We start from the raw sequence: 5,964 nt of genomic DNA, 5'->3' as shown, positions 1-5,964 counted from the left end.
AGGGATGGATCAGAAGTACAAGAGATGTAAATATTGGAGTAAACACGGGGATATAAGGCCAGATAAGACAGCTGATGTTCAGACGTCTGAAAATGAGGCTTATGAGTTGATGAGGACAGCTTTTATAGCGAGCGATGGCAAAACACCATTTGAGAAGCAGAATTCATAGGATTTTGATGGTATTGAGAGACCAGAAGAGGACGAGTTTAGGAAGAAGTTAGATGATGTCGAGACTCCACTGTACCCGACATGTCAGAAATACAACAAGGTTGCTGCTATCATGGGTCTTTACCGTATAAAGGTCAAGAGTGGGATGTCAGAGAGCTATTTTGACCAGCTAATGACATTAGTTCATGACATGCTACCTCCAGATAATGTTCTGCCTAAGTCTACGGATGAGATGAAGAAGTTCTTAAAGGTGTTTGGTTTTGGTTATGATGTCATCCACGCCTGCAAAAATGATTGTATCCTTTATAGGAAACAGTATGCGGAGTTAGTTTGCTGTCCAAGATGTAGTGAATCAAGATGGGAAAGAGATAAGCACACTGGTGAGGAGAAGAAAGGAGTTCCATGTAAGGTGCTTAGGTATTTTCCCATAAAAGAGAGATTCAAGAGGATGTTTAGATCGAAACGGTTGGCTGAGGATTTGTGTTGGCACTTCAACAATGCAACTGAAGATGGATCTATGAGGCCTCCTGTGGATTCTTTGACTTGGGTTCAGGCAAACGATAAGTGGCCAGAATTTGCTGCTGAAGCAAGAAACCTGAGACTTGGTCTTTCTACTGATGGGATGAATCCATTCTCGATCCAAAACACCAAGTACAGCACGTGGCCGGTTATCCTAGTTAACTACAATATGGCGCCAACTCAGTGCATGAAAGCGGAGAACATTATGTTGATGATGTTGATACCTGGACCAACTGCACCTAGCAACAATATTGACGTGTATCTACAGCCCCTGATAGAGGACCTCAAGGACTTGTGGACCGAAGGTATTGAAGTTTATGATGCCTTTAAGAAGGAGAGTTTTAATTTAAGAGCTATGCTGTTGTGGAGTATCACAGACTACCCAGCTTTAGGGACATTAGCTGGATGAAAAGTTAAGGGGAAGCAAGCGTGTATTGTATGTGGGAAGGAGACACCGCATAGATGGCTTAAGTTTAGTAGGAAACATGTGTATATGGGCAACAAGAAGCGACTGATGCCTGGTCATCCCTACAGACGTAGAAAGGGTTTGTTTGACAACACAGTGGAGTCTGGTGTTTCAAAGAGGATTCAGAGTGGGAAAGAAATATTTGACAGCCTTAGAGGATTTAGAAATGATTTTGGAAGACCATTAGCTAAAAAGGGGAAGCGTAAAAGGGCAGAAGCAGAAGATGACGATAATGAAGCTGCAACAGCTGAAGAAATCGAAGAAGCTGATGATTTATGGAAGTGGAAAAAAAAGTCTATCCTCTTTGACTTACCATATTGGAAGGTATACGTTCTGCTTTACAATTAATTTTAACTTTCTGAATTTATGTAAGCTAATTAAATTGTTTCTGATAATTAAATCTACATAATGTTTGCAGGAAATGCCTGTGAGGCATAACATAGATGTTATGCACGTCGAGAAGAACGTCTCAGACGCACTACTATCTATTCTTATGAATAATGCAAAATCAAAGGATGAGTTGAAAGCAAGAAAAGATTTAGAAGACATGAGAATCAGGAGCAACTTACATCCAGAAAAGCGTGGGAAGAGAACTTATTTGCCTCCAGCTGCATTCTGGCTTTCCAAGGAAGAGAAAAAAAAATTCTGTAGACGGCTATCCAAGTTTAGATGGATATTGTGCAAATATATCCAATTGTGTCTCGTTGGATCCTTCCAATATCGGCAGCATGAAGTCACATGACAATCACATTCTTTTACAGAACCTTTTTCCTGTGGCATTGAGAGGTTTATTGCCTAAAGGACCTCGGATAGCTGTCAATCGTATCTGCAACTACTTCAACAGACTTTGCCAACGAGTTATTGATCCAGAGAAGCTACTGACTCTAGAATTTGAGATTGTGGAAACAATGTGCCAGTTGGAGAGATTCTTTCCATCATCACTCTTCGACATTATGTTTCACCTTCCTCTCCATCTAGCTAAAGAAGCACGCTTGGGTGGCCCTGTGCACTTCAGATGGATGTATCCGTTTGAGAGGTAATTTTTTTTTTGTCTTTGTCGTATACTTTCAATAAATAGACTAACTTATATGTTCTGGTATGTAGATATTTGAAGACTCTAAAAGCTTATGTCAAGAATTTTGCATGACCCGAAGCTTGCATGGCTGAGGGATATTTGTCTAGTGAATGCATTGCGTTTTGTATGGAGTTCCTTCGAAAATCTGTTCCAGTCCAGGAAGCAATTAATAGAAATGAAGATATTGAGGCAATTCAGAATGTCCTTGAAGGAAGACCATTACAGAAAGCTACAGAAGTAACCCTCACAGATAAGGAGAGAGATATAGCTCATTGTTATATCCTCATGAATACAGCAGTCATGGATCCGTATATTGGGTAAGTAAAACAGCAGTTAGATATATAAAGTTGTTCTATTTTATACATCGTCTAACTTAAAGAAAGCAGGTTGCATTTGGAAGAACTGCAAGCTACTGATGAAAGATGCGCACAAAATGAAACTCTACTGTGGAAATATCACACAGAAAGGTTCCCCCAGTAGATAAAAGATAAGGTAAATGAGCTTATTATATGCTTTAATCTTTACATTTTTGTATGATTATTAACTCTGCTACACGTTTCATGTTAATTAGATACCTAATAACTCGAAGAAACATTCGAAAAGGCTGAGATGGCTTGCTTTTGGACCAAGGAATATTGCTCACACATACAAAGGATACGTGGTGAATGGACATCGATACCATTATGATGATGTAAAGCGCAATACACAGAATAGTGGGGTTGCATATGAAGCATTTTCGATGTGTCGAGCTAGTGCTAAAGATTCTAAGCAAATGGCGGACATGGTAGCTTACTATGGAGTGATAAAGGAGATCATATTGGTGGACTACCACATGTTCCAAGTTCCCCTGTTTAAGTGTAGTTGGGCTCACAAAGGGAAAGGAGTTAAAGAGGAAGAAGGGTTCACACTTGTCAATCTTCATATGAACCAGTCATCATTTGCAAACGATCCATACATTCTGCCATCGCAAGCTAAACAGGTCTTCTATTCTAGAGAAGATGAAAGCTCACCTTGGTATGTTGTTATGCGGGCACCACCAAGAGGATACCATGAGTTAGAGACAGAAGAGAAGATCGATTTTGAACCATCAGTCCAGCCAATTGAAGATATAGGATATCAATATGATGATGAGAGTTTATGTGTTAGGGAAGACTGTGAAGGTGTCCTTGTTGATGTTTAGATACTAAAAATTCTAGTTTTGTTTCAGGTTCTCTGCAATGATGAAATCCCAAGCTGTTAATGAGCAAAACCGTCGCAGTAAGCGTCAAGCAGGTGTTGATGCGAGTCCTGTCCGGTCAGAGGTTCATAAGAAACAAAAGAAGAATGCTCCGAAGGTTAATGAAAGAGAAGAGAGTGCTGCTAAAGAATCAATTGATGAAGAGGCGCAAGACGTAGAAGTGGATCAACATTCACCAACTGAAGTTGAAGAACCCATCCCTGCTTCTAGCAATGGAGTGTCCAACACCTATGACACTCAGACACAGCAATCCGAGATCAAAATGAGGAAGACAAGGGGTCTAACTAAAATGCGCTAGACCATCTCTAACCCATCTCTATAATAGAGATCTCTAAAATAGAGGTGGTGTTTTTGCTCCAATGTGTTCCTCTATAATAGAGGAATGCTATATTTGCCTCTATAAATAGAGGAATGTTTTTTTTTCCTCTATATTTAGGGGAAAAAATAGCATTCCTCTATTTATAGAGGTAAATATAGCATTCCTCTATTTAGAGGAACACATTGGAGCAAAAACACTATCTCTATTTTTTCCTCTATTTTAGAGATCTCTATTATAGAGATGGGTTGGAGATGCTCTTTGCAGAGGACAAGGTAGATGTAGAGTTCAACTCCATAGGTGAGCATGTCGGTAGTGGATCAGTGACACTCTCATCCTTTCTTGGTCCTCTTGTGAGGGAGCATGTGCCAGTATTGCTAGATGACTGGAGACACGTCGAAGAAACAACAAAAGACGCTTTATGGGAAGAGATTCAGGTAATTTTTATAAGTTTTTTCGATGGAGTACTAGTTTAAATTATTTTATCAATATTTGACAGGGGAGGTTCAACTTGACAGATGAATGGCAAAAAGATGCAGTCTTTAAGCAAATGGGTTGCTTGTGGAGGGCCTCGAAATCTAGGCTGACTTCTATAGTCCGTTCTATTAAAAACAAGGCTCAGATACATAAAATGAAGCCTAGCAACATCCAATCTTCTTCTGCTTGGAACAGTTGGGTGAAAGCTAGGTGCACCAAAGATTTTAAGGTTAAAGTTAATGATGCTTGATTACTTATACGATTTATTTTAGATAAAAGTTATGGTATCTGATGGTTGTGTTAATAGGTACAAAGTGATAAATACAGGAGACTTAGGAAGATTCAAATTCCGCACACAACAAGCCGAAAAGGCATGAGTCGCCTAGCTCATGAGATGGTATGTTTGTCTAATTCTTTGAATTTGGGAGAAAAGTAATGACTTTATTTGCACCTAAGAAAGTTACAAGATCTTTTTTTGATCGAACTTGTAGAAAAGAAACAGCGATGATCCTAAGAAAGTTACTAGAACTAAGGTTTGGGTAGCAGGACATACGCATTCAGATGGGAGACCCGTGAATGAAGCACACGCTGAAACTATTGTAAGCATATTATGAATTCTTATTAGTTAAGGATCAAGACAATTTCGTAATGTCTTCGTTTTTTCTTTGCAGGAAAAGATCAAGACAATTGACAGTGAAATAGATTCTAACTCCTCGGATAACATTGGTGAAGATGCTGTGAGTCAAGTTCTCGGAAAAGAGAGACCAGGAAGAGTTAGGGGGATGGGCAGAGGAGCCACTATTACGAAGATGGCTTACTTACAAGCTAGAGACAAACATGTCCAGAAGCTTGAAGCTACTCAAGCGGAATTAATTACCAAGCTTGAAAAGTTGCAAAAGGTTGTTATTGACTTAGCTGGCAAAAAGGTAACTTTCTTATACACTTGTCCAATTAATTGTACTTGGTGTTTCAATATGATGCTTACTTGTTTTTTTTGTTGTTTTAAGACACATAAAGATGATGTTTCTAGTTCTGAAAGAAGCGATGGTAGCAAGAGAGGAATAAGGTGCCAAATACTGGATTGGATTTCGACTGATGATGTGTTTGTAGGTGAAGGAGAATACTACTCAAGTGAACCCACATATAAGATTGGTCGAATTCCTCTGGGTCCTAATGCGGCAGCTGTAATTGTCAACTCTGTAGCAGTCGAAGATGCATGTGTCTGGAGACCAACTACAGTATTGGAACACTTGCTGAAGCTGTAGGAGTTAAAATTGCATGGCCATCCGAGAAGTTAATATTGGACGATGTTATTGACTTCTCAAAACATGCTAACACTGTCGGGTCAGAGGTAAACTGAAATTTCTTGTGTTATTTTCAAATTCACATTGAAAATCGATTACTAATATAGAATACATTTGGGATGATTATTAGACTATGGATGCATCAGTAGGAAGGGTACAAATATTTGATTACTGGAATGTAGAAGATGAGTTGATTGCTGAGGGTGTACTGGTGTCAACTGAACCTAACCAATTGGTGAACGATATTCCGCTTAGACTGAATGCTGCAGTTATAAAAGTTGAAGTAGTTGTTAAAGATTCTGCTTTCCTATGGAGACCAGCGCCTGGAATGTCAAACATGGGTGATGCACTACATCAGATCATTGCTTGGCCAATTGATAGGGCACGACTATCTGATACAAC

At 39.3% G+C, this 5,964-nt stretch overlaps 1 protein-coding gene across 1 annotated transcript in view; it reads right to left on the bottom strand.

Annotated features, from left to right (window-relative positions):
* LOC106328216 (protein disulfide-isomerase 5-3) overlaps nucleotides 1-5,964 on the bottom strand; it is a 12,274-nt gene that overhangs the window by 2,828 nt on the left and 3,482 nt on the right. The gene's annotated exons all lie outside the window — the stretch shown is intronic.

Source organism: Brassica oleracea, chromosome C3 (assembly GCF_000695525.1).
Source record: "Brassica oleracea var. oleracea cultivar TO1000 chromosome C3, BOL, whole genome shotgun sequence".
Lineage (NCBI taxonomy): Eukaryota > Viridiplantae > Streptophyta > Magnoliopsida > Brassicales > Brassicaceae > Brassica > Brassica oleracea.
The sequence above is the reverse complement of the archived record's forward strand: the minus strand, read 5'-3'. Positions and strand labels throughout refer to the sequence as shown.